General features: G+C 36.7%; 1 protein-coding gene across 3 annotated transcripts in view; it reads right to left on the bottom strand.

Moving 5' to 3' along the window:
• The window catches only part of LOC143349794 (uncharacterized), a 98,631-nt gene extending 80,225 nt beyond the window's left edge, over window positions 1–18,406 (bottom strand). For all 3 annotated transcript variants that reach the window (XM_076781325.1, XM_076781324.1, XM_076781326.1), the window contains exon 1: window positions 17,998–18,406. The gene's annotated coding sequence lies outside the window, so the exon portion shown is untranslated. The remainder of the gene's footprint in view (window positions 1–17,997) is intronic.
• Between the last annotated feature and the right edge of the window lie 301 nt (window positions 18,407–18,707).

The raw sequence follows: 18,707 nt of genomic DNA, 5'->3' as shown, positions 1-18,707 counted from the left end.
TGGCCATTTATTACCCCGAGTAATATATTTCAACTATATTTCAAATTTATTGGACGTTTTCGCGGAACGTCCCTGCTTCAGATCTCTGATACGTTCCTCGATTTAATTCAGATAGGTTCTCTTTGTTAAAAATATCAGAGTTTTTCGCAAACTCTTTCGTGAATTGGATTTCGTTGACGCATGGACCGATTTGTTCTTTGCTGTACGATTATTCTGAAATACATTGTTCTGGAAACATTATTTTGGAGGCCACTTTTTAGTTATGTTAACGCTAAACTTGTGAACATTGAATTCTCAAAAAATGTTTTGACAACGATAATAAAGAAATATGAACTGCTTGAATAAAGTTGGGAGTTGGTTTCAAATTTTAGAGGAGTAAATTAAATATTGTAGATGAAATAGTGTATATGTGAAGATTATAAATAACTGATCTTCGTCGTACGAAGTTGCCACTATCGAAGTCCATATATTTAATACAAACGTTTCATCCTTATCCGATACTCATACACCATTGCAATTAATTCACGTCACGAAGTTCGTATATGACTTCGACGCCGTTATGGACACACTGTGCGTTTTATGTAAAGAGCTTTCACTGGAACAGCGATCTCCGGACGGGAACAAAAAGTGATTTTGCTTGAAAGTGGACACTGACGACCTCATTTTTTAGGTAATTTTTTTTTAATTTTCCATTCTATTTCAGTTCTCCATGCGTGCTCGGTCTTTTCAAGGAGAACGCGGAGTCTCGCGATCGTAACATTAGAATACAACAATTTACGATCGTCTTGGGCGGTTGCAAAGTCTGAACGCATACGGTCGCGTTTCAGTAAGGGTCTGTTTTTACATGACACCAAGTCACGACTTTTAACGTCATGACGTAAGTCGCGACTTTCAACACTAAACCTGCCATGACCATTTAACTGCACGACTTTTTTTTATAGTATACGTATAATGAATTTTTCAATATTCACTTCTATTCTTATTGTTTGATTTTTAAGAAAAATATGTACTCTGTCTTGCTTACCACGACCGGTCATCTAACCGGTTGGGCGATTCATATTTTTTTGTGAAAAACTGGACAAAATTTGGTATCAAATTCTGGTTACTTTCAGATGTAAATAGGAAATATATAGCAAAGATGAAAGGAGAGAATCTTGAGTGTCTTGGAACAGTCTAACAATGAGTATTAAAATAGTTAAACTTTACACGCTTATGGTTCCAAAATTACTCGTGTTTTCACCATAATTAAGCCACTGTTAAAAGTGACAAGGCCTCCCCTTTGAAATGGTTTTTGGTTTATGTCGATTCAACTTTTCGTTTTGGAGATATCGTAATTTATGTAAAAGGTAATTTTTTTCATTCGGTTCTCTCTCTCTCTCTCTCTCTCTCTCTCTCTCTCTCTTACACGTGAGTCGTGACAAACGTAACCGTGTGACGTAGTGTGTACTATTTACTACGATCTCGTGCGGTCAATGACCTCGCGACGCAAACAATGAAAAGTAAACAAACGCTTCGAACCCTTATATCTCCGGCACTAATTACGCTATCGACTTGAATGAACACTCATTTTAAATGGCATTTCATCCTCTATCCAGTGAATATAACAACTATTATTCTCTATGCTGTCCTCTATATTTATTTTTAAATTTACTTTGACGTTATGCACCCAAAGAAATTTCAGCAACACCTATTGATCATACGACTGGTGTGCGATAAAACTGGATTAGAAATTGTTTATTTAATTGAAACTGAATTTAAATTTGTATACGAGATATTTGTTTTCAAGGGTGTTTTATCCTCTAACTGATAGAAATAAAAAATTTCAACTGTACTTTGTATACTTTCTGTACGAAGTTAAAGTACTAAGTTTAGAGTAAAATGTATTGAATATTTTTGTACAGATTTTTAAAATGCAAACTGTAAGAAAAAATATGCGACGTAAAAGAGAAAGATATCTTATGAAAAAACTTTAAAACAGAACTTTCTATACATATGATGCAAACATAAGTACGTTGCCTTGTGAAAGAGAAAAAGAAAGACTGGTTATTTGACCGGTCTTGGTAGGAATTGGTATACATGAAGTGTCGGTACGTTTAATGTTAATGACATGAGTCACGACTGTGCAATGACAACATACAGTTGATAAATAAAGAGTCTTATGTCATACCTATCAGTATGCAACGCAGCATCGTTCGATGTAATTTTGGTGAAAACGTTCTGAATGAAATTTACAGTGAAACGATATTAAATTAGCAACGCGTCGACAATTAAAATGTGAATATTTTTTAGCACACAAAAACATGCTAACTACGAATAATTGTCTCGATGTTTCACTTACGTAGAAAATGATTAAGATATCACGGCAACGCGACAAATAAGTTTTCACGATGAAGAATGTTACGGCTCGGAGTCACGTGAAAACGGACCTTAAGTCGAGTACGTGTCCACACCGCGACGAAATGATTTCAGATTACAGCGACCAGTAGGAGGTACCGTAATTAGCGCGCAAAAAAACTCGTTTTCCTACCGCGGTTCACTGACACGGTGTAAATTCGAAGAGAAACGTTCGCGAGGGACGCTTTAATTGCGCAACTTAATAGAGTTTCGAGCTCACTTTTGCGTTTGACTCGCCGTGTAACGTAATCATGACCGATTGTACAGAGAGAGAGTCTTTTAATTATATTTAGAAAGCGAGAAAAAAAGATGCACAAAGATCGGATGGTCAGGCTAAAGTAATATTCTACAATATTAGAAATACTGTGCAGGCTTCGCGCTCCAAATTAACCGTTAGAAGTAATACGACATTTCATTTTTCCCTGAAAAACTTGATTAATGGCTGTAATACTTTAGATTGTATTCATTTTACGTGTACGTATGTTAAAATAAATGTTGGTTATGGGTTAAGGATGCTTTAAGGTCACTTTGTTACGGATCATTAAAATCGCCTTCGCGGTATTGAAAGAAAATACTCCGTGACATTTAAAAAATCTAAGGTCATATATTTTAGAAAATATAATCTCTATTGAATAAAATATAATTGCAACCTTTTAAGGCAATTTTTATCCGTCTGTTTGTTGAACTAATTTTAATAAAACCATTGTATTTTGTTAAAATATATCATGCTATTTAACATCGCACTTTTGCTGAATAGAGATAAATAATAAACAACTATAAATAAAACATAATTTTATACTTATATAGAGAGACAGAAAAATTTAAAACGTTTCCCTAAAGTATACTTAAAACATCAGTTATAGCAACATCGCAAATTTCTTCCCAGGAGAAATTAACGTAATTTTCCTAAATACAGAGTTATACTTTAATAACCGTTGATATTGAGTTATATTTTAAGTGGCGTTTGTGGGGGCTCGATCGATTAATTACCTGCATGCGGTAAACGCCTATATGCGTTCATCGTGCGTATATGCTCACGCATGAAAAATTCTTCCGCGCACTGCGTACGTTCGCGTCAAAGTCACTCGCGGTCAAAGGATTAATACTAATTTGTATGCTGAAAACGAACGGTCTACATTGTAGGATGTACGTAGTTGCATATTTAAATTCGCCCCGATAGAATTTTGTATGCGATATGTCAGCGCATATGTCAATTGCCTGAAACGTACCAGGCATATGCATTATGCATAATATGCAAAATAAAAATACGGTTTTAAAACCTTGTAATAACGAAACAAATTTCAAGCCCTTCTTTCGTACCTCTTTATTTTTTATAAAATGCCTCAGAGACGAACTATGTTGTATCTACATTTTCTTCATTTTGAATCTAAATATCAACCCAGTTGAGTTTGTTTCTTGAATTATATTTAATAACAAAAATTTTGAAGCAAAGGTAGGAGGAACTTACAAATATTTTCTTGTCTATTTTCTCTAATAAAGCGTTTTTAATTGAACTCTGTTGCTAAATTTCTAGACTCACCGCTGGCACGTCACATGTGTTTTTTAATCGAAATACCGTCGTTGGTTCTCCACGGATTGTATATCCGTCGTGTGCTCGTTTCTTTTCGTGGTATAAATCGGGGTATTTAAATGGCGCCCAGCGTCTCCTCGAATGACGAACGCATATGCGCGGAGAATGTTTGCGGACACAGGCCGAAGGCAGTAAATTACATTGACACACGTGGCGCGACATAGACAAACCCACGGTACCTTGGGTCCATTTACCAGGAACAGTGGACAGATCCGCGACAATGCTCGCCTCCAGCGAGGAAATCATTATCGTGGATGGAGGAACGTGCAGAACGGCCGTAGCGAACGCAATGAGTCGTGGAAATGAAACTATGATAAAAATTCGACCGAATGTTGGCGGTGGTTAATTAAAATCTACACCGTGTATCAGTGATAGAAAAGGTTGAGAATAAAATGCAGGTAAATGCACCTATCCTAATGATCATTATTTACCAAATCTCAACAGTCGATAAAAACAATTTCAAATAGTATTTTCTTTTATTATGGAAATTTGAACGAGAACGTCCACAAAGCGGTGATGAAAACCTCCCATCAATCTACGTTTACTGATTGTAAGAGTCTTATTTACCGAATATAATGTGTATACACAATTTAAAATGCTGAATTTTTCAAAATCCTGCACGTGATTTATATCTTTACAGTAGTTTTTACCTTTTAAATGAGGTTATAAAAATGTTAACGCACCTTATCTCGAGTCATTATTTTTTAATAAACTTGCCCATCGTTTGCTGAATCAATGCACGTATCTTCGTACAGCCGATTCTAGGCGCGATAAATACCGAAGGTTGTTCCAAGTTTTTGTCGGTTGTTGTATAAAGATAAACTGCTCCATTCATGAACGGTGCTATCGCGATTGCAGCAAGTAACTGGATACTAAACGTTCACGAAAGTTGTTGAATACGCGTTGTGCAAAGGATGAACCGAACTAGCCGCTCGAACGGAGTCAGAGACATTTAAGATTCGTCATCGACTCCCGACGAATTCCATTCTCGTCGCCATTACGTGACCATAATGTACCGATGGCCGTACGTGCCGGCACACACGCCGTGTTCCCTAGCTAATTGCGATCCCTGTAGGAGGCGTACACGGCCAGATATGTATGGCAAGGTGCGGTATACAAAGGACCGTGTTGGCTACAAACATGACCGAAAGCTTTTGCGTGCCAGGTCTCGTCCATCTTTCTTCCTCCCGTTCCTCCTTCGTTCGCGAGGATGCACCGAGACGAGCATTTCTAAACTCACGATGTAAAAGCCTGGTATAAGCCAAGACGCGTTTGCGACGCCATACTGTAACTCGAAATTAAAATGGATGGCATCTAAACGGTCGACGTTCTGTCTCCGACCAGAAGAGATGACCCTAATACGCCTCGATAGGTCCCAGAACACCAGCGTTTCGTTATTAAAACACAAACGAGACGATTTCTCCCACCAGTACGATCTAAATTAAATATTGCAAGTCATTCTCTCGCGAAAAACCTGGATTTCCTTTTTCTTTCTATTTGTTGTAAAATTCTTAAAATGTCCAAGAGGTAAATCTAATATTTGATATAGTGTTCACTTCTGTATGTTCTCTGTTTATTTATTTTCCTCAATATCTAAGTTTGGAAATTAATTTGTTCAGTTTAGTGAAAAGGTCTGTCACCCATATTGTACCCATGGGACACCCTGTATAGAGGGTGTGGCACCTAACATGCTCACCTTGGATACCTTGCAAATTATGCAGTCTACGAAGAATCGTTACATGCAATACTCGTATGGTTTTAAGGGTGCCATTAAGCAGCGTACGAAATTCTCTCTACGTTGTTGCTGACTTTGCAAAAACTAACAGAGTAATATAAACACAAATATTTATGAAATACAATATTACTACTGAACTCAACATAGGACCTCAAAGCATCTAAGGAAAGGATTATCTATCAAACGACAACTTAAAATCCACACTTCAGATTTGTTTCAGTTATCACAAAGTAAATACCCACATGGAACTTTTGACAAGCCCTAATTTGTTTAAGAAAATGCTAGATTAAATTTTATATTATTAACTATATATTTTCTCTAAAAATTCGAAGAGACCCTCAGAATACCCTCAAAATTGTAATTATTTGAACCTTCTTAGAAAAAACTACTCCTCTGTCAGACTAAACTATCGAAACCCTTGCAGCCGGAAGTCCCGTCGAGATCTCTAAACAGTTCTATTTCCGTCGATGTTACGCCACTGCAACCGAGGGCCTTGAATTGTCCAGAACTCCCTAAACGAATCCGGTAACCTTGAAACGTGGCTTTCTAAAACGACATTGATCGGACCACCGATGAAAGATAACAATGGATCCAAGTCCCATTCATTGCTAATTGGCCCGAGGGAGTTCCAGACGTGTCTTTAACTCGAAGCAACGTTTCGACACGTGTACAGGACACGCACGTGACGAGATTCGCGCGCGCAATGGTGATCACGATCAGGGATGTTCCAAGGAGGGGAGCTTGGCCCTACGTTTCGAAATGATATATCGACGGACGTGTCAGAACGAGCATCTGCGGAGAGGAGCCAATGTACACGCTGTGTAATCGGAGGATCTGCGGAGGTCACTACGCCGCTAATGAGTCTTAATGAACGGGCGTGAGAGCATACGATGCGACGATGACTCCTCGCCGATGGCGATTCCGCGACGGATAAGAGGACGCTCGTGACGAAGGAGAAACGTTCCACGGGAATTTTAGCGAACTGAATAAACGAAGATACTCGCGTATTAGCGTAATATGACGCCTAGAATTGTTCAAAACGAACACAGAATCTGAAAACGTGAAAGAAACGGAAAACATCGTAAAAATATTCGGGATGAGTTACATAACTTATCCAGCATAATACAAAATGTGTTTCATATAAAAATTATATGGCATCTATTTGTTTTTAAATAACCTATTTGTTTGAATTTTTAAATGTAGGCATACCTCTTTCTATTCAAATTTAAGAATGCAGTGAATTTTCTATAAGTGAGATATTTGTACAAGAATTGTATTTTTAAAATCGTTTGAGTATCCTGAATTCTTCTCAATACTGTATAATGTTTATAAAAAGCACCTTTTTGTAGAAATTATTCAGCGTGATCAAGTTAGGTGTAACCTGCAGAATATAATATTTTCTTACGAAGTTTTCAAACAAATCGACCTTTGTTTGAGTTTTCAAATAATATAAGTCGTCATCTGGTATAATTTTAAATAATGCAGTATGTTTCAATAATACGAATCCTTTTTATCTTCACTACACGAATATTATTATTGTCTCCTCAAGTTAAATTTTTTGATTAATATTGTTATTATACAATCACCCTATGGTATTGCAAGTAGCAACTCACTTTGCTTGCGTACATTCAAATGACCGAATGAAAGGAAGTATGATAGGAGGAAGATATAAATCCCTTGCGCCACTACGACCGGAAGTCATTAGTTACTCCTAAAGTGTTGATTTAAGGCCCCCCCATTATCTGGACATTTTCGTCTATTTTTGTGCATAGAAATTCTTATATTTTTCAACCTCCTCTAGGATCACTCTAGCACTTGTTCGTTTACTTACTCCCATAACTCTATTATCCTCTTCTGTTTCATTACACACTTTCGCGAGCAAAGTTTACATCCACGAGAGTAAAGTATTTCTGATACTCGAGAAGCGACAACAGTGCTTGAAATTTGGGGCAACAGTATTCACAGAGCCTGGAATAATAAACGAACGAAATGTAATATAAAACGAGGATAAAATTCAACTGCGACTGCTTGAAAGTGTCTAAAGTAAGCTGGGATTAATTCAAAATTATAAATTTGTTCAAGTTTGAAGAAGAATGCAATTAAAAGTATGCTTAAAACGGAACTCATTCTACTACAAAAATTAATAAAATTACTACCATATTAAAAACATACGTAATATGGATTTTGATGCTTCTGCAAATTATTAAAACTTTTTTTAAATGTATGCATCAATAAAATATTGTTTCGTTTAAATAACCATTATGTTCAATTAAAATAGTATTAAATACGCGTTGTATACTTGTATAACGTTGCAAATTTTGCGAGTAATTACAATCTAGATCGGAGGCGCTCCATTTGTCGCGATCTAAATGTTAACTACAGAGCCAACGAACAAGTGGTACTATCGTTAGAGGATCAGCTGACGAATTTCAGCAGAAGCAATCGACTTTTTATGCGAGCCCGGGTTAATCGAATTGCCCAACGACCTACACAGCTGTAAGTCTCGATCGTTGAAACTCGAGTTGCTAATGAAGTCAAGTCTCGGCCGAAAGGTAGGACACTTTAAAATTCGATGTACTTGCAACTGTAGGTCGTTTAACGAGCACCCAGTTTTCCTACTTTAACGTAGCGTAACTTTATTATTTGGCACGGTTAATTTTTCGTCGCGTAAATTGAAATTTTCGGTCCCAGCGAGGATATTTCGAACTTTTACCAGCGAAGCGCAAACTTCGTTCCTTCGCTTGCTCGTTCGTTAAAATTCAACGGAAAATTTTTCAATTATTTCTCCTTTGAAAGAAGTTGAAAATTACATACGTAAAATTCAGATACACTTTAAGCGTACTGTTTTCGGTGACAACAGTCTTTTCTATTCTCGTGCTACTAGGTTTCGTCCATTTTGTTGGGTTTCTTCAGGAAACAGAAACTAAAATATATATGTATATTATTATTAATATTGTATTTGCTTCTAATCTTTGTAATAATATGCTTTTGATCGAGTTCAGATTTAAAAGCAACCATTGCATATTTTTGTTCTATTCGATTTATGTACATTTTATTCATTTGCATAATAAAGGTGTCGCAATAATAATTTAGAATGAACATCCTTTTTTGCGAACCAACATCAGTGTATTTAAATATTTCCTATCAAGGATATTAAGTTTACTATAAACGTCTGTGTAGAAATATTAAACGCAGACAAACAAAACAGGATAATTACGATTATTTAAATATGGAAAATGAATCATAGTTAATTGTCCTCACTCAATAAATTCATTACGTTCCTTCCTTATTGATATTTCAGAGCAATAATAATTATAGTAAAATATCAATAAGGAAGTATTACCTTCTCTGAGCGTACAGCATAATTACTGCTAATTTTATTTGCACTTCCTGAGTATACACATGTTCTTTCGAACAAACATTAATTTAAACATCAACAGAACCAAAGTGTGTCTGTTTCCAATGTTTAATGTCTGCTCTGTTTGATGTTTAAATTAATGTTTGTTTAACGACAAATATATGTGTGCACTGAAAGTCCAAACGAAATGATTCATTTTATTGCGTTTATTTAATACACAAGCCAGGGCAAAAAGAGTACAACTGCGATTGATTTGTTTTGCAAAAACGAACGGAACGCAAATTGTAAAGTAACAATGCAATCGTGTCGATTGATGCTCGTTCCTCTAAACGCTCGGTTGTTGCACACCCACCCTGTGCATCCCCAACAATCAAATTCGAACGCCCAGAGGAACCGTTTCCCATCCCCGAACAAAAAAAGAATGAAAAGTAAGGCATCTCGCTGGCAGAAAAGAAGCTATTTTCCCGGGCTTCCGACATTTTCTCGTTAACACGGTTCGAGGGATCCCACTGACACGCGAAATTCGCCATGGCAACACGCGTCCGCCTTCGTCCCTTCTGTGCAGCACGAGTCGACGCCTAGGGTCGACACACGGACACCCGATTTCAAACAAATTTCACAATAGCGCAGTCTGCGTCGAGAAAAATTCATTTTAAATTAAACTACAATAGAAAATTTATTCAAAACTGTATTTATTAGGTATATAAAACTACTTGATAATAATTTGACTCGATTTCGACGATCAATTTACGAATAATCTGAAAACGAATGTATTGAATCACTGGTATCACTTTATAAGGTACAAGGCAGTTTCTTTGTTCTCCAAAATCTCGAGGAAATAGAATTTCGTTGCAATAATTATAGCAACGAGATTTTGAGCTTGTACAATAACATAATTCCAACGAAGTGGAAAAGAAAAAAATATTTGTCGTAATGGTTCTGTATTTTATTATTTAACATCCAATTATTTCCTATATTATTTATTCATTTAATGGGAAAAAACCTTTTTGAAATGTGTATGAAAATGAGTATATGAGAAGAAAAGTTACAAAAAGTAAAGGTTTCAGGATAACTGGAATTTATTGAACGGAATTTTAACATCGAGAAATCTTACGTGATGTTTAGTTTCAACTTTCAACGGGATTTCGTCCCTCCCCGTAGGGGCTGATTTACGAACACCCGATTTCAGAGAAGTTTCAGAACCTGGGGTGATTTTTCTCCTCGGTCAAACAAAGAGTTCGATTTCACCGGTTTCGGCTAAACCGTGGCGAACACGGCGAGGACAGAAGATGAAGCAGAAGAAAAAGAAAATTACATCAGCTGCTTGGCAGCGGTACCCTTGGTCCCATCCACCCCCGTTCTCTCTCCCCTTCCCTTCGACAGGGCAGCTTCCACGAAATTCGACCTTCCTGCCCTTTTGCTCGTTTCTACGAACTCTCCTCCCGCTGGCAACCGACGACTGCACGCCTACCAGACGGCCCGGATGGCGAAACGAAACGACCGGGCGCAGACAGCGCGAATGAATTCTCGCGAATCGCGACGCTGTCGTTGCGAAAACGTGAAATTCTCGCTGGCTCCGCACGGACACGTGCCTCTCCTTTCCACCGAGTAGCGCAGAAGGCGCGAACATCCCGATAGAGTCACTCCAAATTACAGAGATGAATATTTTCTGGCGACCACTTTCGAAAAATTTGACCACCCCGTCAATTTAAATGGAAATACTACCCTTAAACGTTTTAATATGTTTAAATATCCAAGAAAATTTGTCTTTGTTATATTTAAAATATTTAATCATTATCTCATAACAAGTTATAAGTTATACATTTTGAAAACATGGATCGAACGAGCTCCAATTTTACGTATGTTCAATCCTTATATTTACTGCAGAATTTTGTTTAAAAATATGGATTCTAGGTGAAGTTATAATTTTTTGAATTTGCGTCATCTTCAAAATAAATAAAATTTTTTTGATAAAAGAACTAATGAACGTTACTATTCGATAGATTGAATTTGTAAGATCCATCAGTTGTTTAATGGCAGCACGGTTAAGAGTGCTTTTTGTCGCTGTTTTGAGATCATTCGCGTTCCTGAATTGTCGACAATTATTGCACACGTCACGCACCAACTGGCCCCAGAAGTGTTCTATATAATTAAAGTTTAGGGGGTCTCGATGGCCACTTTAACGTCTTCGCCTTTTTCTCTTGCACTTGGCAACTGTTTGGTGCTCGTGGATACATGAACGGACGCATTATCGGTGCACAGATCCAACACTGGCGTCGAAGAGCGTCTGATATTTTCGAGAATCCCAATCGAGTGTCAATTAAAAGTCAACGACGTCTTGCTGAATCCAGAAAAAAAGCTACGTTTTAAAAGCAACGCGGTTCACGGACATAGATCGTGACAAATCAGTCAGAATTTTTTTCGTCCGACCAAACAATCTAAAAGCCAGACAATTTATACGCCTGAGAATTATACACCGTTAATTAAACTAGAGTAAATTGTCCAAAGCTTCAATCGGTCCAACCGTTCAATTTTTTATACAGCAATATTTTGTAAATCACTTCTATATTACTACTGAAATAAAAGTAAATTGCAAATATTGTTTGCATCGATGAATACTCTTTTTTCCATTCAACCAAGCAATTTAATAGCTCTGAACAATCAGTTATGCACAGTCAATTAAACTAGAATAAATTTTTCAAAGCTCCAATCGACCCCACCGTACAATTTTTTTCCAGGAACATTTTTGTACATATATAACACTTCATATTACTACTGTACTAAAAATAAATTAAAAATCACAATGCATCTTCTTAATGTTTTCAAGCAATGGATGCTCCAAAATTTATACAGTAAATTTTATACATACGTATACAGGGTGTTCAGTCACCCCTGGGAAAAATTTGAATGGGAGATTCTAGAGGCCAAAATAAGACGAAAATCAAGAATACCAATTTGTTGATGGAGACTTCGTTAAAAAGTAATTAACAATTAAATTCAAAAATTTTAATTCGTTCTGGAAAAATTATTTTCGGTTGCGGGGGTCAATTACAATCATTTTTGGTGAATACATATGCCTCCAAAATCTTAACCACTTTCGAGAAAAAAAATCGGGTAGATGCTGAAATTTTTCGGCGAAAAAAAATTTTTCAAATCATTCTAAAAAAATTATTTTCGGTTGTGGAGGTCAATTACAATCATTTTTTATCATTACACATACCCCCGAAATCCTACGCATTATCGAGAAAAAAATTCCTTACCGAAAATATAATTTCTGACCAGAAATGTTTGCCCGAATTTTCATACGAATCTTTAAAACGTCATAACTTCTGAACGGATTGGACGATTTTAATGTTTAAAAAAGTAAACTACGCGTATTTTGGTGGAGAATATGTACAAATCATAAAAATATTCGAAAAATTGGTCCTTGACCCCGCAAAATGAGAAAAACCCCATAAAAATGGACCAATTTTCAAACATCCATAACTCCTACAATAGTGAATATATTTCAATGAAACTTTTTTCTGAAGTAGAGCTCATGGGTACCTACAAAAAAGTATTAGACAACATTTCTGTAGGGCGTTAAACAAAATTACTAAAAATGAAAAAGGAATTTTTAAGAAAAATCGACAGGGGGTAGGTGCCTAAATTTTTCGGCGAAAAAAAAATTTTTCAAATCATTCTAAAAAAATTATTTTCGGTTGCGGGGGTCAATTACAATCATTTTTGATCATTACACATACCCTCGAAATCCTACGCAATTTTGCGAAAAAAATTCCTCACCGAAAATATAATTTCTGGCCAGAAATGTTTGCCCGAATTTTCATACGAATCTTTAAAACGTCATAACTTCTGAACGGATTGGACGATTTTAATGTTTAAAAAAGTAAACTACGCGTATTTTGGTGGAGAATATGTACAAATCATAAAAATATTCGAAAAATTGGTCCTTGACCCCGCAAAATGAGAAAAACCCCATAAAAATGGACCAATTTTCAAACATCCATAACTCCTACAATAGTGAATATATTTCAATGAAACTTTTTTCTGAAGTAGAGTTCATGGGTACCTACAAAAAAGTATTAGACAACTTTTCTGTAGGGCGTCAAATAAAATTATCAAAAATGAAAAACTAATCTTTAAGAGAAATCGACAGGGGGTAGGTGCCTAAATTTTTCGGCGAAAAAAAAATTTTTCAAATCATTCTAAAAAAATTATTTTCGGTTTGGGGGGTCAATTACAATCATTTTTGATCATTACACATACCCCCGAAATCCTACCCACTTTCGAGAAAAAAATTCTTTACCGAAAATATACTGTGTGGCCGGAAATGTTTCTATAACTTTTTAACGAAGCCTCAATCAACAAATTAGTATCCTTGATTTTCGTCTTATTTTGGCCTCTAGAATCTCCCATTAAAATTTTCCCAGGGATGGTCGAACACTCTGTATAATACTTCTATATTACTACTGAAATAAAAATAAATTCTAAATATTATTTGTATCGATAAACACTCTTTTTCCATACAACCAAACAATTTAAAAGCTCTGAACAATCAGTTATGCACCACTAATGGAACTAGAGTTAATTTTTCAAAGCTTGTACGTATCTTGTACAATTTTTTAACGTATCCCTTTCACGATAAACAAGGGTTAGTAAATTTTCTACCGACAAAAATCTGGTATTGACGTCGATATAATTTCCAAGCGCAATGGATTAATGTGGCGGTCTACTTTTTGGCAGCGATCGCGTTTCTCGGATACAAACGTCTTATCGAGGATGGACGAAAAATCGTTAGTTCCGTGCAGAGGTTTCATTCCCCGTGAAAAGCGATCCGTCTTCGCGCACATCGGAGCGCCACTTATGGTAATATTTCCGTACATCGCGCAGCATGCATAATGCAGCCAGAACTCAGAATTTATGTTTCGAGCACGAGGAGCCCCGTTGTTGCGAGGACTCTCGGTAAAGGACTCGTGTCTCCTGTCACGCAAGAAACATCTGCTGCCGGCGTGGTGGGTTTGCATCGTCGACGAAGAATAGAACTGGCCTGGGCTTTCATGGATCCCAGAGTCTGCCGAGCACTGCACGGTCATTTTCGAAGTCGATTAACACTTTACGGGCCGCGCATACAAGGCGGTTCCGCAAACTAAACTTCAGGACCAGCTGCGGCTTTTCTAAACCAGTTTATCCTCTGGATAAATAAAAATAAAAATTTCGTGGAACAGCAACGACGGATAGATCAAAATTAAATTGCTGTACATCAAGTTTCATCGATTATCTATTATACGTATTAATTTCCGTTTTATCCGTCCGAGAAAAGTTGAGCAAACTTTTAAGGGTAGTTTCATCCCTCGCTTTTAGCTGGTCGTCAAACTATATGAACATTGGAGAAAAAGCAGTAAATTTGGAAGTCGAGAAATGATAGTGTTAAATTTTAAATAAAATCCATCTTTTACGATATTGATCGAATGAAAATACTGCGGAAATACACAGTGTTTTAATAGTAAACGAAAAAATCATCCTGTATCTTCGTAGATGTAAATAAACACGAGGATGGTCTGGGCCCATTTCCTGAATTTTGAGTAGAAAGAACACGTGCTACGCTCTGTCTACTGTTACAATTTTTTTTTTACTGTGTCAAGTAAATGACATGTTCCAGATCTTGGACTGTGTTACCTCGAACTTTAAGTTTCTGGTTTCAAGACTAAATCTTTGTAAAAATTCTATTTTAGTGTCTGAAATCTTTCAACGCACTCGAATGTAATTACACAAATCCTAAGGGGCTATTAAAATTAATTTCTTTAATTTTTTGAGAACTCGGTAACGAGACAGGTTTAAAAAATAAAAGAAATATTAAACAGGAGAAACAATATATTCACATACTCTTGTATTATTTCTATTAATTCGGGATCTATTAATCAAGTATGTCTAATAATTTTTTAAATATTTCTTTTTGAGTTAAACGAAAGATTGAAATCCATTTGATATTTCTTCTTTGAAGATAAACCCCTTAAAAATATATAATTTCTTATTGGATGAATTGCTTTGTTTTGAAGTAAATAATACTCATTCGACGAAGTATTTCTGAATTAAGGGAATTAATATCTTCGCGAACAGTTCCGCCTTACGATAGATTGTAATGAGTTCGCTAGGCAGTCGCGTAGAACGTATTAAGAAACATAAATCATGATAAAGCGCACGTTTACATAGGGCGTGAAATATGATCGAGATGACAAACTGCAATTCGTCCAATGATCGCTATTGGCCCATCGATAACTATGAATCAATCCGATGTTAACAGGCTCGATACAATCGTTATACTGTTTTATTGCGTGCAACGAACTACAAACAGAGCAACACCCTTTGACCAAACAAAAAAACAATTTGAAACAACCATCAATTGGTTAAGTAATACACAATACGAAACTCTATTTTTTTTATATGGTCGAAACGTTAGCATTAAACTGTGCATCTTCGTTCTACATTTATTTATCTCGTTTGATTTGATGGACAATATTCAATATTGACTAGAGTGATATTATAAATACCTATTGGAAACTTTATCATATTCTCTTAAATTATATCTATCATTCTAAGCGTAAATATAAATTTCTAAAAATTTTGTTTGCGATTTCATTGATACTACGATTGTTATATTATTTTTTTTCAAAGTGTGATTTACTTGAAGAGAATACAATTTGATGATCGAAACATTGTAATAAACAATTTGTATTAGAATTTTAGAATACGTTATTTCACGATTGGTTAAGATTTTGTATCGTATAAAGTGATTAATAGTGCTATAGCCATGAAAACACATTTTATGGGCGAAAAGACCAATACCTTTCGCATCGAGAACATAACTCAGGGGTAATCGTTATACATAGTACATAGCTCCGAGTGGTAGCAACAGACAGTATCGCCGATTCCTCTTGACCGTAAGAACCTACTCTGACCAATGGAACACGTCGTACATATTCTAGGGAAAATCTAAAGAGGCACGAAATAGGTACTACTCGCTATCCATAGAGTGTATATTTTTCTCTAGATATTTCAACATACAAAGTTTTAAATATAAGTCCCTCTGTAGACAGAATAATATAACATAATAATGAAATAAATATTCATGTTTTGTACTTCTGCCTTGTAGTTCATTGCACTCTTCTTTACCTTATCATCCATCTAATTCTATGTTATTAAAAGTCCAACTCTGTTTTCCCTCTTCGAAGTAAAGCAAGTAAAGCAACTGCCCAGAAGGTTTCGCACGCCATTGTAAATACAGCATAATAAATCTATTTATTTCAATGGTTCTCAATCTCTTTGGAAGGCGCCCTTAAAGAAAAGAGAAAAATAAAATTCCTGTGCTTGAAATTTATAGACGAAGAATTTTTCTTGGTCAGAATTAAGCAAAATTACGAAAAAAAAAGTATCTAGTCGAATTGCAATACGCTCACGTTTATAAATAAATTACTTTTACTAGTTTTCTTATATTGCGGGTTTCTATTTTGAAAGATGATATATGTGTTAGCATGATTAAACAACTTTGGGACATGCGGATTCAAGATAAGTTATATTGCTATTGATTAATTTGTGTACAGCATGCAACAACATTTGTAAAATTCAATATATGTTCCAACAAACTACGGAAACTCAATTATTTGATGAATAGACTGCTATTATTTTATTGTTTGAATAATTTCGTCGACATCAGTAATGGTTCCAACTGATGCATTGTAAATATTTTTTAAATCGATGGGTACTCCAAAATTTATATGTATAGATAAATTTATACATATATGATACTCCATTATTGTATATTATTATTATAATAAAAGTACAGTGAAAATTTCAATGTAATTTCATCTTTACAATGTTTTGAAGCAATACATTGTTACAATGATTGATGCTCCAAAATTTATATGTGTAAATAAATTTATAAATAAATATATTTATACATATATAGTACTCCAATATTATTAATGTAATAAAAGTATAGTGCAAATTTCAATATAACTCCATTTTTCCAATGTTTTGGAGTAATACATTGTTAAAACAATGGATGCTCCAAAATTGAAGAGTACTCCAAAATTTATATGTGTAAATAAATTTATAAATAAATAGTTTTATATACATATCATACTTGTATATTAATACTGTAATAAAAGTATAGTGAAAATTGCAATGTAACTCCATTTTTTCAATATTTCCAAATAAAGCATTGTAAATATTGTTTCTGTCGATGAATACTCTTGGAATTTCACATTTGTATACTACTACAACGAGCCCAAACACACTAATTGTAACACAAAAACCTGAATTTTATATGATAGATAGCATTCGAATACTTTCGTATGTACATATGGACAACGAGCCTCAATTATATATAAATACTGTGTTATTATACTCGACATCTCCAAAAACAAAAAATGCTTACGAAGATTCTTCACATCGATAGATACTTATCGAACGTCACATGCGACCACTTGCACGTTGCTACCGTAACAAAACAATTTGAATTTTTTAAATCGCCAGTTTCGAATGCTCTGGCGTGTCCGTGCACGTTCCGAGAAAAAGTTGAAGCTCTACGGGCAGGTTCGAACGAGTTAAGTCGAAAACGCGACAGAGCGTTTGCACCAAGCGAACGATATGCACCCAGTCGAATCGTTAACCTTCCTTCGACCCGTCGAAACTCGTCCGCGAGAGCAGCTGTTCCGAAAGTGCGGACGGGTTTGGAGGCCGAGTCGGCCTCGATCGAAAGTAAGAGCGCGTAACCGTAACCGGTATCGGCGCGACGGACGGGCGTACAATCGGGTTCGCAGCTCGATCACGACGATCACGGCGGACGTTGACGGGAAAATCAGTAGGAAAACCTAGTGGCCTAACCTAGAGCGTTTCTTTCGTTTCGTGTTTCTCACTTACCTAGCGGAACGTGGAGAGCCAGCTCCGGAAGCCAGACAGAGAGTCGCGGCAGCCAGTATTCGCGAACGTGTAAAATCCCGTGGCCAGACGGTTCTTCTTCCACCACTGTACGCACCGACGCAAAGAGCAAAAGACGATTTGTCGCGAGCCGGTTCGAGAAAAGAACGGCGACACCAGCGGCTGCGGCGGCGGTTGCGGGCGAACTGAAACGACGTCTACTCGTTCCAGTCTTCCTCTCTTTCTCTCTCCTGCTCGACCACCCTTGCCCGTCGATGGACACGCACGAGTTACTCGAAAAATTCGACTCGACGAGAAAAAAAAACTATATGCACCACCAGCGACGACGACGAACGAGCACGACGGAGCACCGCGACGAACCGCGTAGGCGCTGGGCGCGTACTGTGCCGAACGAACGCGAAGGCAGTATGGCGCCCGGCGGCCAGCTTTCCTGCTGCGCGCCCGCTCCCTCTTTGTCCCCTCCTGCCCCTCGTTTTCTATTCTGCTCCAACTAGGAGTCGCGAATGCTTCCCTCTCTTTCCCTAGCCATCTCTCTCTGTCCAACGTCCTACTGATACTACTTATCTCCCTCTAAGCCGCCATCTTTCTCCCTCTCATCGTTTCACCGTGTTACCTGCAGCGATGGGCGCTGGAACCGATGGCTCGCGAGCTTCCGTACAACCTGGTTGTCCAGAGTCGGGCGTCTCGTTGCA

Source organism: Colletes latitarsis, chromosome 14 (genome assembly GCF_051014445.1).
Source record: "Colletes latitarsis isolate SP2378_abdomen chromosome 14, iyColLati1, whole genome shotgun sequence".
NCBI lineage: Eukaryota > Metazoa > Arthropoda > Insecta > Hymenoptera > Colletidae > Colletes > Colletes latitarsis.
Note: the sequence above shows the minus strand (reverse complement) of the source record. Positions and strands in the feature narration are given on the sequence as shown.